General features: G+C 47.0%; 1 long non-coding RNA gene across 1 annotated transcript in view; it reads right to left on the bottom strand.

The window, feature by feature from the left end:
• Window positions 1-8700, bottom strand: part of LOC306670867 — a 79493-nt gene extending 70793 nt beyond the window's left edge. Inside the window, exon 1 of the long non-coding RNA XR_013766523.1 lies at window positions 8590-8700. This is a non-coding gene — a long non-coding RNA (uncharacterized lncRNA). The remainder of the gene's footprint in view (window positions 1-8589) is intronic.
• Window positions 8701-18152: the final 9452 nt, after the last annotated feature.

Here is an 18152-nt window from a genome sequence, read left to right as displayed (position 1 = left end):
CTTTGTTTTTTGGTACCAAGGATTGAACCCAGGGGTACTCAACTCAACCCCTGGGTCACATCCCCAGCCCCTCTTTATCTATCTATCTATCTATCTATCTATCTATCTATCTATCTATCTATCTATCTATCTATTTAGAGAAAGGATCTCTCCAAATTGCTTAGGATCTCCCTAAGTTGCTAAGACTCCTTCTCAGCCTCCCAGACTGCTGAAAAGTTGATTCTGCAGCGGGACATTTTACTGATATTCTCTTTTCTCTGAGATACCAGCACTTTCACAATGCTGGTCTTTAAAATGGTAAATTACATTATTCTCAATAAACATGCAAAGTAAGAAACTTGACACCATGATGGAATTACATTTAAATAGGGGATACTGAATAATGTTTTTATGTATGAAGTTGTCACAGCATGATTCCAACAAAAGCAGCCCCATTTGTTACCAGGCATACAAAGTTTCAGTCTGAAAGTAGATACTTTATTTTGCCCTTTAAAAGCCAAGTGACTCAGCAGGAAATTACGCATACATTTTTCCCTCCAATTTGAGAGCTACAGATTTAAAACCGAACATGTCACTATAACAACTCAATTCTCTATTGCTATCTCATCTGGTTCAATAATAGTGTTTTGAGATACAAGGTCACAAAAACTCTACTCTGGTGATACAGTTCCATAGCAGGCTTCCTGAGCACTCATTATGTCAAGTGGGAGTCCTGACTATAGTGTGACAGGTAGCTAAGGAGCCCCAGGAATATGATGAGACTGAGGTGCTCTGTGTGTGTAAATAAACTGCAAGCTGGATTTTGAAGACTTGATAAAACAAGTAGAGTTTCTCATCAATATCTTTACATGGATTACATTTGAAATGATAACATCTTGGATATCTTGTGCTATATAAACTACATTGTTAAAATTAATTTCACCTGTTTCTTTTTTTTATTAACGTGGCTCCTAGAACATTTTAAGAGACTCACCCTGTTCCTCTGCCCTGCACTGCTGAAGATCTTCGGCCACAGGACACAGGAATGGGCCCAGAGCCAGCCAGCCCGGCTCTCCCTGTGTACCTCCAGGCGGATGTTCACCTCTCCTGAGCATCGCTCTGCTATTCTAAAAAATGGGGTAAGAGAGCACCTGCCTCAAGAGCCATGGCAAGCGTGATCTATGGCAGCACTTTCCTGACTGCACCCTCTGCTGGAGTAAATGTCACCCACCTTCCCCACACGTCACACTGCCTTCCTCTGCAAGACTGCTTCCTTTCCTACCTTTGAACTTCACACTTGTGATATGAAATAGGTGTGTAGGCTGATCCCTCCAAAACCAAGAAGGCTTGGGCAGTCCCTGCGCTGTGTGACTGGCCCAGGGCTCCAAAGTACACACGCTCTCCATGCACCCTCAGGGCTGTGGCCCCCCCACCCTGCCCGCAGCTGTCCCACCAGCCCCACCATCCCAGACTGTCTAGAGCCAATGCCTTCCAGGGCACAGCCGGATGCCTGAGCCTTCAGGAGGCACCTTCTGCCTCTCACCAGCATGGTTCAAATGGCTCAATTCTAATGAGACGACTCTCGTATTTATTCTCTACCTTGTCCCAAAAAGCCATCCCACAAGTTCATAGAGCCCAATGAGGTCTGTGTTTGGGTGCACATCAAGAGAAATGCAAATCAAAACTACACTAAGATTCCATCTCACTCCAATTAGAATGGCGATTATCAAGAACATAAGCAACAATAGGTGTTGGCGAGGATGTGGGGAAAAAGGTACACTCATACATTGCTGGTGGGGTTGCAAACTAGTGCAGACACTCTGGAAAGCAGTGTGGAGATTCCTCAGAAAGCTTGGAATGGAACCACCATTTGACCCAGCTATCCCACTCCTTGGCCTATACCCAAAGGACTTAAAATCAGCATACTACAGAGATACAGCCGCATCAATGTTCATAGCTGCTCAATTCACTATAGCCAGATTGTGGAACCAACATAGATGCCCTTCAGTTGATGAATGGATCAAGAAACTGTGGCATATATATACAATGGAATATTACTCCGCCATGAGGAATGACAAAATTATGGCATTCGCAGGCAAATGGATGAAATTGGAGGATATCATGCTAAATGAGATAAGCCAATCTCAAAAAACTAAAGGACGAATGATCTCGCTGATAAGCAGATGAGGACATATAAGGGGGGGTAGGAGGGGTTAGTGTTAGGGTTAGGGTTAGGTTTAGGGTTAGGGATAAGGAGGGTGGTAAGAATGAGGAAGAAAGGAATGTATAGAGGGAAAAGAGGGGTGGGAGGGGAGGGGGGAAGGGGAAAAAATAACAAAATGAATCAAACAACATTGCCCTATGTAAATTTATGATTTTTAATTAAAATTTTAAAAAAAAAAGAGCACATCTGTGTACTCGGCATCACTGTGAATTTTATTACAAATTGGCTTTTTGGAGTTTGATTATGAGCACTTAGAAGAAAGTTCTCATGTGGGACATTCTTGCTTAATCACCTATAAGTCCTAGAAAACTGCAAAAATAAATTCAATTTCATCATGAGATACCTTACCTTCAGAACCAGTGCTACTCCAGTTGTACGATACTTTCACATTGATAGAAGACTCAAGTGGAAATCAATCATATCTCTGTCTTTTAATGGCATGGGCTTTGGTGGGGTTTTAGAACTCAGGGTAAGTACTGGGAATGCGCTGATCTAACAGACCTTCTCCAAGGAAGACTCAAAACACTCCCTAGATTTGATCTTTATTGTCATTATTTCTATTTTAAACCCCTGTAGTGAAGTAAATCTTATTGCCAGGTTCAAATGAACTAGAAAGTACTTTTCAATACTGAAGAAGCAAATTTTCCCTCCACTTTTGCTTATTCTGTCATCTTGCTGCTGTATCTTACAATGAAAAAGAGCAAGGCTTGCACAAGACAAGTTTAAACTTGGTGCAATTATAGACCCCAATTTGTAAATCTGGCAGCAGGCTCACAGCAGCTTTGTGAGGTTGGATATAATTTTAAAGAGAATTCATTCAAACTAGGAAATCTCAGACTGTCCTTCCACTGGCGGCTGCTTTCTTTTCAAAATGTTTTATAATCTCATTTCCTAATAAATAAATCTCAGTTTTCTGATATGTTTAATTAAAAAGCTGTATGTTGAGACTATATGTGAATGGATTCTGTTTCTAAACATCTCACTTTCCTAGCACATGCTTCATTATTGATGCTCGGCTTACTCCACACAGGTCCCCTGCAAACATTCTGCACTGCATTTCATCGGATCCTGGGGTCCGGGATGTCCCTCCCTAAGTGGCACTATTATCACCACCCCTTCCACTGGGTCCTCACTAGAGTTCCTTTCAGTCCCTTCTCTGAACCCTGAGTTCTTCATAGTTCAAGCAGAATTCCAAACATCAGCGGTAATGAGACAGATGTGAGAGGATTCCCCAGGCTCCTGAAATTCCAGCTTTGGCTGTGCCTAAGCTTTCTTGAAAAGGGAGTCTGGTCTGCTCTCTTCCACCCCATCCTGAGACAGCAGCCCATGTGGGCGACAGCGTTTCCTCCCTACACTAGGTAAACTGCCAATCTGATCCACTGGTCAATGGGAAAATCACCTTGCTGTCCTCCCCACACGGCCTGCAGCATCGCGTGTGGGGCACCAGGGGTTCCATACAAATCAACTGTGTGCCAAGAGCCACATCTGTCTCCCAGCAACTCACAGAACCCACGTAAAACGGCAAAATTCTCAACGGCATTATTTAAGCTTGAGGGCATGTTTCTCAAATGCCAAGCGGCCCAGTCACAATAATGATAAATCAGTTAAGAGTTCCTCATTTCAAGAGTGCAACTCTCTGAGAGTCAACATTGCTGACAAATATCCACCTCCTGAATTAAACAATAAGAACGTGGACCCCACTTTGCAAGAGAAGTGGGAACCTTGGTGAAGGCTGGTACCTACTGGGCCTGCCCAAATTATTTAGTGAAGAAGGCAAACAGAAGGGACCTCAGTAGTGCCAGGAACCTGCCCACCTTGGAGAAGGGGTTTGCATTCAATTGTCTTCAGGCCCCAAGATGCCAGGGCGCCAGGGCTCTCTCCTTCCCCTGCCCTTGACCTCCAAGCCTGCCACCCCCACGAAGAGCCACTGGCCCTGCAGAGACCCCTGCAGCAGGGAAAGGTCAGGCCTGTAATAAAAGGGGGAATGTCCCAAAGGTGCCTGTTTCTGGTCACAGAGGGCAGGGAGGGGCTGCTGGGCTCTAATGCCAAAGATGGCAGCAGCCCCTACCAAAGATTTAGCAGCAGGACCCTGAGGGACACAGCAGAGTCATCCTTTGTCACCAAGGGCTGCCTGGACCTCAGGAGCCCACCACCACACCAAAAGGAAACAGAACATTTCCACTGCCAATTCTCCTCATTATATTAAGGCAACAGGCAGGTAACAGACTTATGAGGTCTCGGGTCTTCCTCACCGTGTGGAAGAGCAGAAAGCTGGTGTTCGCCTTTGCTCAGATGGAGAGAGGGTCAGCACCCGCTGACCCTAGACCACCACACAGCTATGACCAGCCCCGTGCAAGAGAATGCCCCCTCTGGGAAGTCCCAGGAACCACCCCGTCCAGCATGCAGAAAAGCATGCTGTTTCCCAACATCACCTGTCTTTCACTGTACAGCTGCAAACACTGTAGTGAGCCCGAGGATCCACAGGCCATTTCCACTCAGGCTCAGAGGACAGGGGCCTCTCCACCCGCAGGCAGGAAACGCTCACCTGCTGCAGCCCGGCCACAGCACAGCTCTGAACATGCCTCGCTGCTTTGCTCCCCGCATACAGCACCTCCCTGCAACTGCCTCCACTTCACATCTACATGAAAATTTGGGAATCTCTGCTGAACCACTACATCCAGTGAAGACAAGAATTTCCTACTTAAAAAAAAAAAAAAAAAAAAAAAAACATTGTAGATGTTCCTATTTTCTTGCCTATTCATAGGAGGATGCTTTGCAGGGAGTAGTTTTGCAGAGAGAAATAGTATTAGCATATTATTGTTCCTCAAAAAGAACCCCATTTGAGATCAGAACTTGTATAAAATTCTCATTTTCTACAAATTTCAAGATGATAGGTTATATTTGAAAAGGAGGCAGCTACAGATCTCCGGTTTTTGTTTTGTTTGGTTTGGTTGGTTGGTTTTTGGGTTTATGATTTGCTTTTTGGTACTGGGAGTTTAACCCAGGGGTGCTTTACCACTGAGCCACATCTCCAGACCCTTTTTGCTTTGTTCTTCTTTCTGAGACAGTCTCACTAAGTGGCTCAGGGCCTCACTAAGTTGCTGAGGCTGGCTTGAACGTGGATCCTCCTGCTTTGGCCTCTGGAGTCTCGGGATTACAGGCAGGCACCAGCCAGCCAGTCAGCCAGATCTAGGTTTTAAAAAACTTTTAGACAGGCTAATAGTTTGTCCTAGGTCTGATCTGATCTGTTTCTCTAGGGTCACAAATAAAAAGTGGCAAGTTAACTCAAATGCCTATTTTGCACACTTAATGAAAACTGCTTTCACACACAGCCCTTTTGAACTGGACACAGTCAGAGGACCGAATCTTCCTTACACACACTTCAGGACACACACTGAGTCAAGGAGACCAAACACCTACTTTCATTGTCAAATTACCATCTCTCACACGCAATCAGGGTCCTCCAGATTATGACCTGCCGTTCTAAAATTAGAAGAACTTAAAAGTTAGTTTAAATCTAAAACGTAGGCCCACAGCTCCATTTTTAGACACACCCTTTAATTTCTTGGTGTTGTCTACATTTTACTTCCACTTAAATTTAGCAAAGTAATTTTAGCTCAGTCTTCGTCACCTTTGGTAGATTTGCGAAGTTTCCAACATGAACTATCGAATCCTCTCCCTTTGTAATGTTAAACTGTTTGAAATAAAAGGTGAACCTCGAAGGAGGACGCCTGCTTCTGTTTTGAAAAGCTGGTTCACAGGACAGTCCAGCCATCCGACACTCCTGTTTTTATTTCCAGAATAACTGCCTTGATCGATCGATGGGAGATGTCAAGTCTACACTGACGAGGCATAATTCACAACCAATGATAACAGTGCTGGAACCACCACGGAGCCAGGAACCCACGAGGCGGACATGCTGCTGCCCAACTCTGTGTGAGCGTCACCGATGACTGCAGTGACTTTCACAGTCCCAAAAAACTCTAGCTCATGAACCAAAATTATCTGAAATCATGTTCAAAATATTCAGCTTGCTTTTCTTACAAATGCTGCTCCTAAGTTTTGAATTGTTTAAAATTGAAGGTACAGATCATAAACAAAAACTGTGTTTTGAAGGATTATCCTATCTGGGAAAGCCTATGTATCCTTACACATGGAATTCTCCTCCTCGCTGGAAAACCATGCCTCCTTCAAAGCAGGAGCTGATGAGGCCAGAGGTGGCAAAAATACCTGCACTGAGAGAAACCAGCTGCCACCCTGAGCTGGGATGATGCCAAGCACCACGACGCTGCGTTTAGTTCTGAGTCAAGGTACCTTGGCCAAATCCTGCTTCCCAGCCTCCATGAGTTTCATAAGGAACATGGGGGTGTCTGATGTCAGCACCTCTTGAATGGAGCCCATGAAATAGCAGGCAGCTCGGACGTGGATTCCGGGTGACAGTCTCCCACCCGTCCAGACCCTACGACTGGTGCTTACCTGCTACCGCTTTCCGCTGGGGAGCAGGAAAAGGTTTTAGAAACATTAGCTCCTCTGTCTTATGAAGAAATCAATTCCCCCTCTTATTTTATTTTTAAGATAACAAGAAAATTCAGACCTAATATTAATTTTAGAAAAAAAGAAATGTTTTCTTTACCTACTTGTGAAATATATTTAATACACACACAATACATAAGACTTCAGAGCAGTCCATAAGAGAAGTGACTTAGCTTGCATAAAAGATTTGCTTCTTATTTATATATCTAGTATTCCACAGGGATCCTTACTACAAATAAAACACCTGATTTTGTAAGATTAAAGTTCAACATGGTTTTTCCTTAATCCAAAAGAAAAGATGAAAAGTGGAGGGGAAGGTGTTTATACACAGGTGGACACGGAGTGAAATCACAGACGAATGTGAAGTAAGGTATCACGATTCTACCCAGAATTTTTAAAAATAAATGAAGTAATTATAAAGTCTTACAGAATTGACAGTTTTAGTGCTACTGGAATTTTTGTATTTGTTAACGGATCTCAGAATAGAGATTACCCATTTGCTAGTTAGGTGTGATTTCCAAAAGGCATTGACACAAATCAAAACTGGGGTAACCAAACTGCAAATGGCATCTGTGAAGCTTACTGCACCCTCGGAGCCTTTCTTGGGAACAGCAGAAGCTCATACACCAGTCACAAGTGTGAACACCTCGCCCTGCTCTCCCTAGAATTGTAACTTCAATGTTGCGTTAGCTCATTAATAATTTTAACACCCCGTGGGTTACTTTACCTGGTTGGGCTTTAATGTAACTCCTGTCCCCTGATGCTCCTGAGGGTGAAGAGCTCTGGCCTGCCTCCTGAGCCAAACCAGCCAGGAGCAGATGCCAGCAGAACAAGGGTTAACCCCAGGAATGTGACAGTTCTCCACTCTGGGGCTCCTTGGAAAGAATGGAAGATACTTAAAAACAGTCCCAGTGGCAAATAAACTCTATGCCCTGTGTATGGCATACAGGTTGGGATAAAATGTATTTTTACTTAAGTTAAAGTTTTCTGAACTTGGGAAGTTACAGAAACAGTGCGATGGGAAATCTGTGCTACATATGAATATGTTCCTCGGAAGGATAAACGAAATTATCTTTAGATCAACGAAGAACAGCACGAAATCCACATCTGCATTAAAATTGTTTCTCTGTTTCATTGGACGGCTTAGTCTGCTATTGATGACAGCATTTAAGTCTTAAAAATAATTAATGCCTTTATGCAGTGCCTTTGGTAAAATATCTGTGCAGTATATAATAGCGATAAATGGATGATGGAATTCAGACAGAAACCAAGAAGGCTGGCTGATTAAAATATATATATACAGCCTACATTTTTAAACGCGCCACATTTTCCAGTTAAGGTGGTAAACTGGAAGCCATAGGCTTCGGAGTCTGAAGGTGAAAAGACAGAGGCGAAGAGGAAGGAGATCTCTGGGTCGGTGCAGCTGGGTTAAAGAGCGCATGGAGGGCACCGTCGGTGGGCGATTCAGAGCGCCAACCACCCACAGGTAGTGACAGTCAAGCCCCACACCTGGCCTCCACTTCTAGCCGAGCGTGGACTTTAATTCCACTCTGCTTTCTATTCCAGACAAGAACAAACAACCTCTTGCTCCGTGCCCCATCTGAGGGCCCACAGTTTGCTCCTGGCCCTCGCCGACTTTCGATATCCGAGTGCCGCTCCTCTCCATCCACGCCGCTCGCGCGCGCCTCGGGAGCCCCAGGCACAGGCAAGCGGTCCCCTCCCGACGTCGCACGCCCGGTACCCGCGCCGTCGGAAGAGGCCGGCCCCAGCGCGCAGCGCGAGCCACCCAGCCGCCACCGTCCCCGCAGCCGCCGCGCTGGAACCCGGGAGAACGCGCAGGACGCGGGACTCACCGAGAGACGCCGCCGCCGTCGGGGGAGGGCGTGTCCGCACGTGTATGTCCGCGCGTGTCCGCGTCCGCGTGTGCCCGCGCGCGTGCCTGGAGGTGCGCGCCGAGCCGGGCCACACTGACTCGGTCGGCGCCGGGCTCAGCCCATGGTGTGGGCGCCGGCCTCGGGGAGGCTCCGGCTCCCGCCAATCGCCGAGCAGGGCAGCCGCCCAGACGCGCGACTCGCGACCCGGGAGTGCGCGACGGGGGCGGAGCGGGAGCGCGCAGGAGGGATGCACGCGCGCGTCCAGGTGCGCCCCGATGTGGATACGCGCGTGTCCGGTGCGCGCGTGGATTTTCGTGTGCGTGCGTATCCGTGGGCACGTGGGTACTGGTATGCGCGCGCGCGTCCGTGAACGCGGAGGTATTCGTGTGCGCGTGCCCGCGCGCGCCCTCGGGCCCGGGAGCGCGAAAGGCGCGGGCAGGTTTGGACGCCCGGCGCCCTTCTCGGGTTTAGGACGCAGCTGGCTGGCGACTCTGGAGAGGAAGAGGAGGAGGAGGAGAGGGAGGAGGAGGAGCAGAGAGTGGACGAGAGGACTGAGTCCAGGCCCCAGCAGGAGCGGAGCCCAAGACGCAGCCCCGGAGGGGAGCGGAGCGCGGAGAGGAGGGCCGGGAGGAACCGGCGCCTGGGGAGCCGCGGAAGCGCTCGCTCGCTCCTAAGGCCGGGTCGCTGTTACAGACTATTTTTCCAGCTTCAGTGAAAACCATTGGAAACATTAAACATAAAAGTTGCAACTGGCTCGGACAGAAGTTTAAGATGACCAAGGGCTGCCTTTGGTGCCATCAGAAGTAAGAAGACGTCGCACACGGTAACGAAGAGACGCGAGGGCTGAGCTGCCACCGACTTTAGTAAGACATTGAGTAACTACCTGCGCCTTGGGTCGGAGCGCGGGGAGGATGCCAGGACGCGGGGGAGACACCCAGCCCGACCGACCACCCGGTGTCAGCGGCCCTCGGGGAAATGGTATCCGTTCGCAAGAAACAGCCTCCAAAAGCTGCAGCCGAGAAGCTCGCCGCCTCCGCCTCCTGGGCACGGTGCTAAGCCCCTCCAGATGTTTTGGTTTCTGAGTGAATTCTGACATCAAAATCGCGCTTACCTGCTGCTGCTTCTCTTCCCTCCTGCCCCGCAGGGCCGTCACCACCGTCCCTGCGCGATCTCTAGGAACCCATCCCAGAGCGCAGTGCACACTCGCCCCATTCCGACCAAGTGAAAACTACCCATCTCCCTCCCTCTCCAAACTTTAACAGCCAAGAATTTCAGCAAACAGCCAGAAAGAAAGCTAAGTCCCCCCACCCCAAGGGAAGGGAAGGAATAAGCGCTCCTTTAATTTGAAAAATAATAATTAAAACTCCCTCAACTTTTAAGGCCGAGCAACATAATCTATTAATTGGTCGCTATTAACATGCAGTTTTATTGACCGTAGCACACAGAAGTCTGATTGTGAAGGAGGAGTGTTTTCAATGAAAGTGGAGTTATTTTAGCTGCAGACGTGTTTACATTTCTGTGGTTTAGTCTATAACTTTCTCTTTTTCTTGCTTCAGAATTCTGCTCCATGAAGCAAAGCCCTTAGCTCCCAGACATTCCAAAAAGTCTGCCAAAATAATAGAAAAAAAGAGAGGGAAGAAAAAACACACAGAGACCCCCAAGTCTGGGTCAGACTCAGGGTTGCATGTGGGCAGCTGAATGTGCCCCTCCCCATCCACTTTCCAGTTGAAAAAAATAAATAATTAATTAAAAATTAAACCCTTCAGGGCTCCATTTCCTGTTTGCCAAGGGGGAAAATTATAAAATGGGTCTAAGCAGCTGAGTCTAGAAATCCTTGTGCAGGACCTATAGGGTTCTTTAACCCTAGCAATGCCAAAATGGGCTCATTAATTGGAGAATCTAGGCAAGGAAGTTTTTCCTGTTAAAACCGCTGCTTTACTCATTCATTCACTGGAAATTTCTCCAACAAAAACAGATACACCACCATGATTCAAATACAAGCTCACAAATCCATAGGTGGCCAAGAGGAGATACCAGTAACAGTAAATAAAGAGCAGAATGCATATTAAAAGGTGAGTAATAATAAGGTCATGTCCATTTATACAATGTGTTCCAGTGTTCCTTTGCCAAGTTGATGGATTCTATTTCTCTTCTTATTGTGCTCACTAGTAACACAGAAGTTACAATATTGCAATTTACAGTGTCTTAAAAATATTGGATCCTCGGCTCCCCTTAATTATCAAATGCGTATTTTGATTCCTTTTCTGTTCTCCAAATAGTTCAGATCCAGGATATTTCACTTTATTTCAATTTCTTCCTCTCAGTTGCTAATTTGCAAAACTCACCTTGAAAGGAAACAGGTTCTGAACCTGCCCAATGAGATTCAGCCACGGGGCAACCCTGCTGTGCTTTTTAGTGCTATGGTACCCCAAGAGAGTTTCTCAATCATCCTTGCCAGCCTGAAGATTATAACAATATAGAACAGTGCTGAAAGTTATACCATGTGCTAATTGGCCAATAAATGTGCTTTACAAATAAATGTATTTTAAGAATAATAGAAAGAGCATGATTTCAACAACTCAAGTTGCTGTTGTTGAGAGGAGAAAAAATGATCTCAGAAGAAGCACAACTGTGAAAAGAAATCATTTATGACTCCCTCTTGCTATTCCTCTCCCAATGCCCAAAAGACACCATTCTCCATTCCCCACCCCAGGCCCACCCCGCCCACATCACTCATAGAATCTCATGAAAGGCAAAAAGCATATACTGAGTCTATTCATTAACTTTGAAGAATCTCAGAATGCGGACTCCCAGAGTTTCACATAGATCTTATGTCATCTCTTCCAACAGATTGCACCTCATACGTGTAGCTAGAAAGTTCTTTCTGATGTCTAATCTAATCCCACACATTGCCACAGTATCTCCTTCAGTCTGGTCCAGGATTGAGGTCAAATGGGAGGAAATGAATAAGTTAATTTAGAGGCCAGTGGGAAACAAGCAATGGAGCCACATTCTCTGTGTCTATATTGTGGAAATACATTCTTCTAATTAAGTTAAAATACTTTTTAAAATAAATGTATTGTAAAAAACACCACTTGACACATTCCATTAGAATTAGTATTTTTAAGTATCTCCTTACAAGATGGTCTTTCTATAGAAAGCTTTGTGGTCAAGCTAATTCTTTTTAAAGTCCCTTTTATCCAAAAGATGTTTTGGATTAATTTAAGTATTTGTCACTGGATAATGTCAAGCTCCTTTTCAATGAAATGTCCTGTGTTGGTTTATCACACCTGTTAAATATAAGCCTCCTTTTCTTTTGATATTCTGAGAAGGGCCTTAAAAGGTTTACATCCTTCAATATGGAGATTTAATTGCTTTACCTATAATAAAAAATAATCCCTATAAAATTCAGACTGTAGATATTTCAAAGCTGAAAGAACTATTGGATTGGGATGTAAAGGTTGCAGTTCAAAAAGTCTTCCACTTTTAATATAACATGCTTGGTGTTATGAGTTATAAAATCCTGGTTATCATTTGGAAGGTCTGGTCTTTGTTGTCCTTGCACGAAGTGTCTTTGAGCTTGCTTTATGGCCTAGCGGCTCTGCGTGCGCATGTGTTGAATGTGGGAAGGGCCGCAGCCGTAAATGCTCGTGAGGGAGGAAGTCTCAGATTCATTTTAAACTAGCACTAGAGTGAGGGTCTTCACACTGGCACATCTGCATCTTTGCTGAGCTCAAATTTAGCAGGAGGTGGTTCTGAGGACAACCCTGGTTTGAGACAACAGATAGTCGTCAGACTTCAGCTGCTTCCAGCCACCCGAGCCCCAGCCCCCAGGTCCCTACGTGATCATCTGGGACCTTCTTTTCATCGTGGAAATGGGCTGAGCAGGGCAAAGTTGAAGTTCAGCAGGGAGATCCCTGTCCCGTCCACTCCAAGGTTCACCTTCCCTGTGGGTGATCATCAGAACACACAGTCAAGCCCAGACACGGAAGCAAAGGGAGGGACGCCTAAGCCCTGGAGTCAGGGGCCCAACAGGTAGCTTCCCTGGTCCCTCGCCCCACGGCCACCCTCACCCCATCCCTGACTTCTGTCACTGACTTTCAAGGAATGACACAGTTGGCCAAGTACACTCTGAGGGGAGTCCTCAGCCTGCTACCAAGCGTTCCTGTTATGTTACCAGCTGCTAAGACGGCAGCGCTAAGTGTGTGGACCCTTCCAGACCAACCGATTCCACGCAGCACTCTGTCTGCAGCACTGCTTGGTCTACATCAGATACGTTTGTCTCCGGGGAGCATAGCAGTTCTCAATAACACGAGGTGACCACAAACTGCTGCGTAAAATTGCATGATGCATAATTCCTACCAACCTGCATCATGCACAAAATAAGTTGAGATGAAACACACTGAACATCTGTCTGTGAGCCTTGGTGACAGGTTATGCGGAAATGATTGGGAGACTCTGCTCGTCTTCTTAAAGTGGAATTGTCTGAGTACACGGAGACTTGCTCCTGCGTGTCTGAGGATTAAGTTGGGCGATTTATTTTCAGTTCACACTCTATGGGTGAAGTATTTTGTCATGTGTCTTTTCATAACATGACTCCTTGGGACTGAAAGTAGTTGCATTTCTAGAACGTTGAGGTGATTTCCTCTCTGAGTCTTTTGTATTGATAAAGGGCATTAACATAACAGTACATTAATGCATGGTGAGTTGAGTGATCGGTTGGGGAACGATTAGCAATTACACTTAATCAGGTGTGGTAGAGCATGCCTATCATCCCAACTACTCAAGAGGCTGAGGCAGGAAGATTGCTTGAGTCCAGCAGTTCAAGGCCAACCTGACCCATCTCAAAAAAAGAAAAAAAGAAAAGAAATTCCATTTCTGATTGATAAACACGCACACACTTCTTTCTTCTCTCATGCTTCAGTGCATCAAGAGCAGTGACCTTGTAGCCAGAGTCCCTTACCTTCCTCTCATATATCTGCCTGGTCTGGGTAAAGAACTGCAGTCAACATGCAATGGTCGGACACCCCTCCCCAACACCAAAGCCGCCTTGGGAGTTTAATAATGCTATCTTCTGGACCCCACCGTGGACGCAGTGAATTCGAATCTCAGGAGGGTGGAAGGTCTTTGAAACTCCTCGGGTGGTTGAATTGGATGTCCAGGGTTGAGGGCCACAGCTCTTGAAATGACAGTCATCAAACAAATGATGGAAAAGTCTAGAATCTTCATTCAATCAGATATTTCCAGGAAAGAGCATTTGAAAATTAACTGCCTACCCACATCTGCCCCGATACAGCCGCTTGTCCAGCGTCTCCTCGTTCCCGTGTCACTATTTGCTCAGCACAAAGTCCTGTGACCCTAGAACCTCTTCCCCACTGTACCCTTGGAATGGCGTTCACATCTTCACCGGCCCGGGCACCTTCCTTTGGATCTGCTATTGAAGCAGTGCTTACGTGCATGCTTACCATGTAGTCACCTTGTGTGGTGACACAGGACATTCCGAGTGCACACAGCTAGCCAGCCAATCAGATCTCAAGCCTGGGTGAGGGAGCACCCACTCACTGAGCTCACCACCCTTCCTTATTCAAAACTTCCTTCTGGCTCTCTCCCGGGCCGTCCTGAGCCTGATTTAATTCCTGCCCTTAATTCCACTCCTTCCCACCTCTGGGGCAGCTCTTGCTCTCCTGACGTCATCATTCATGCATGAGAACTGTGTGCATCATTAGCTTCCCTCTAGACGGAAGCCCCTCAAGGCATCTGTCCCCCCCTCAGCTGTGTTTCCAACAGTTACTCCAGAAGCACTGGGTCTGAAACTTGCTCCCACACTCCAAAGCCAGGGGTGATCCTCTGTGGCAGGGATTTGGAGTTGAGCCCCAGGGAGGTCACAGTCAACCTTGTAAGTCAACCTCTGGGCCTCTAGGCTGGGTAGAGGGTGTGACTGGGCCTTGGCACTTAACAGCCTACAGACAGTGAGGAGGAGGTGCCAGGAGAGACCAAGACAGCTCCAGACAAGTTCCACCAACCACGGGCTTCAACCACAAATGCCTCAGGGTGGGTGGCAACCCAGAAGATGAGGGACCTTCCCAGACACCCAGGCACACTGTGCCTGAGGTCTTCTACCCTGCAGGAGGCAGGAGCATCTCCAAGTGTGGTCCCTGGATTAGTACCAGTGGTGAAATGTGTTACCAGTCATGGCAAGATAAGTCCCGAAATGGAGAGTAAGGGTGGAAAAACTTCTGTAGCAATCTGACAGAGGGGTTACATGTCTGTTCAACCTAATAATATGTCTTTCTCATTTCATTTTCACTAGTAACTTATTCATCTTATATTTCACAAAATATCCATTAGCAGCATATTGGAAATTTGAAAACATAACAAACTGGATTTTCACCATGGAGTTTGAGAAACATCACACTAGACCACATCGATCCCACATGCCTGGCACCATCTTGGGAAGAGGAGAAGGGTGGGCTCATCACATTTTATACAAGGGAGACACAGCCCCTTCTAAAGGGACTATTTATCGGATCAGACCAAAAACTCTAACCAGATGTGACCATGAAGCTAATATCTTTCCTGCTAACCAGCAGGTGGGGCATCAGAGGAAGCTGAGTCACTGAGCTAAATACCTTTCTCTGCACATATAAGCTGTAGTGTGGATGAAGATCTGAATCCTCTATGCAACCAGTTGGGCCTCCCTGACCTGGGTCCACATTGTCTCTCCAGTTTATCACTCACCACTTTCTTACTCCAATCTCCCATCTACCCAGGATGGTTGTCACCAATCTTCTCTGACTGTCCACAGCCTCTCTCTTCAGTTTCGGAGCATCCTGCACAGCAACAGAAGGATAATCTATCTTAACAAAGGCCATTGATTTGTTGGCCACTGATATCACATCCTAAACCCCCTGTTGGACTATATGCAACCCATACCTAAACATGGCTGAGAGTAGCTCCCTGCCCTGGATCTCACTGGCCTGCCTTTCCAAGTTCCCCCAATTTGTGTAGAACATTCCTCCACACACTGAGGTGTCCCGGTTTTGAGTGCCCATGTCCCTCCCCTTTATGAAGAAGGCTTTCTCTGGGGTCACTGGAGCTGAATCAGCCTTCGTGCTGGGCAGCCCAGCAGTACCAGGGATTGGTTTCCCTAAAGTACACCTCTCAGCCAATGAGGGGGGTAGTTTCTGGATCAATGCCCTAGATCCCCTGAGGCATCACTTGGAAGTGCAATGGACACAGTTCCGCAGAGGGGTTCCCTGGGATTGAGTCCCACTCTCCTGAGAGCAGCCAGCTCCTGAATGCTCTCCTTACTGGCTGAGTCTCTTCACCCCCTCACCCTTTGCCTCCTGAGATCACTTTCCAGATAAACAACTTGAACCCAAATTCTTGTCTGAAGTCTCTTCTTAATGGAAACCAGCAAAACGGGCTCTTCGTTGTCCATGAACATCCCGTCCTCATCCTACCAGCACTGGTACAGGGCCAACTGCCTTCCAAATGAAAGAACCATGGACCTGATCCAGGGTGGACTAGGGCTCGGTGACATGACCATCGTTATGCTTTAGCTGCAAGAGATGCAGGGACCCAAGGAAGTGCTGGAAGTTCACCTCCCATAGAGAATTGGGCTTCAAGAGATTTGGGGCCTTACCCCACTGCACCCTCGCTGGGACAGATGGTGCCAAAGAAGGTGGCAGTTCTATTGCATATTGCCTTAAAATACTCAGAGCTTCCTGCCATGCAAGAGGCCCTCAGCTCTCCAGCCATCACCACAAGGCAGACAGGGGACAGTGCTGACCCTCATACAGGGTCTGATATTTTCCCCTCCTTTGCAGCTCCTTATTAAGAGTTTTAACCAAGGAGGACAGAGAAAATGGCAGAGAGAAGCGCAGGAGGTCAGATGGTGCAGTCGGCACTCCCGGGGATGACCATGATGGGTGGACTGATGGTGGTGGAGAAAGCAAGCCCACCCAGCATTGAGCACAACTTCCAGGATAACCGGGACCCCCCAAACCCTGAGCCATGAGGATGCGGTGCACATCTGTCTGTGAAGGTCGGGAGACAGGAGAGGAAGCCCTGCACACAGCAGCCTGGATGGAGATGGCTCCTGTAGTCTCTGGCACAGGGCAGAGGGCGCTCTGTCCCTTCTCTCTTGACTCTCCCATGTGGGACTCATCATGTGGTGTGGATGGTGTTTGTCTCTGTCTCCTGCCAGCCTGAGTATCCTTGACAGCCGGTCTTGTCTTATTTATCTTGGTACTCCTAGAACCTGGCACAGGGGAGATATTGAATAAATGTTTTTTAAATTGGGTTGAAATGAATTAAATTGGATCTACTTTGGCTCAGATTAAAATACACTGGAGAGGAGAACAAAGCACAATACAGTTTGTGTGAGTTGCTCCCCCCCTTCCTCCCCCTGTCCCCTCCGAAGATATGATTATATATATAATATTCTCTTCTAATTTGGTCTGGCTTGAGGCTTACCAGTTTGTGTAAGTTCCATTAATCAGTCAGGCCCAGCACTCCACTCATCTGTAACCATGTTCAATAAATGATTCCCGATCCTCATTCTAGAAGGACAATCCAGAATTGTGGCTCTGTGCCAAATTGCTAATGAGCAGGTGGACTTAACTGTCCCTTCACCCTCGGCAACTGAGACGACAGTGACATGCTTTTCATGATCCCCTGCCCCAGAATAAGACAAGGCGCTACCCCTGCCCCCCCAAATGTCCCCCTGTTTCCCAGGCCCCTGGGCTCTTCCCGTTCTTGAGTTCTCATTGATCCTGCTCCGCTGCCAGTCCCCGTGGACCTTATTTTTCCAGAGGAGACCCTTCTGTGGAGCTAGCCGTTAGTTTCTCTGGGATCTATCACCAAAATAGTTACATTCTTTCACTACCAAAGTCACCAGGCTATTTTTTTTTTTTTTTTTTTTTAACAATCTTTGGAACAGGTCCCAGCTTAAGAATGAACGAAACTCAACAGTCAGCCAAATACAACTCTTGAATAATTTGAATGAGAGCTACTCAGTCTTCTGAAAACAACCCCAAGCCTGTGCTCTCTGATGTGAACAACAACAACGGGACACGCCCGTGTGCAGAACTTGAGCCCCGGGCTGGCGCCTTCTGCACCCTGCGCTGCTGCTGTTACTGTGTGGGCAGAAGCGCCCCTGAGACCAGCCCACGGAGCGTTTCCACTGCCACACTTCTGGCAGATTTGGCCCCCAATTTTGCTTGTGGATGGATCTCCTGGTGACATTATAGTTAAATCCATCAGCAGGCTTTCTTGGGGTTTTGTTTTCCTGTACTCTAAACAGATACATCAGAAACTGAGCAAGGAGCCAGGTTCCTTGGCCTGTTTGGCCAAAATGTCCCCTCGTTTCTAGAAGAATCTGTAAGTGCCACTTGAGAGGTAAAGAGAAGAGTGTGTAGCTATTTTCTGAGGAAAATAAAGCTTAATTAAGCCACTGCAGAGAAAGCTCCTTCCTCCTGAAGCCACGGCCCGGCCCTGCATGGAGAAGCACATGGCTACGTGATTGGCCTTCCCATTCA

The sequence above is a fragment of the Sciurus vulgaris genome (genome assembly GCF_902686455.1).
Source record: "Sciurus vulgaris genome assembly, chromosome: 10".
Taxonomy (NCBI): Eukaryota; Metazoa; Chordata; class Mammalia; order Rodentia; family Sciuridae; genus Sciurus; species Sciurus vulgaris.
Note: the sequence above shows the minus strand (reverse complement) of the source record. Positions and strands in the feature narration are given on the sequence as shown.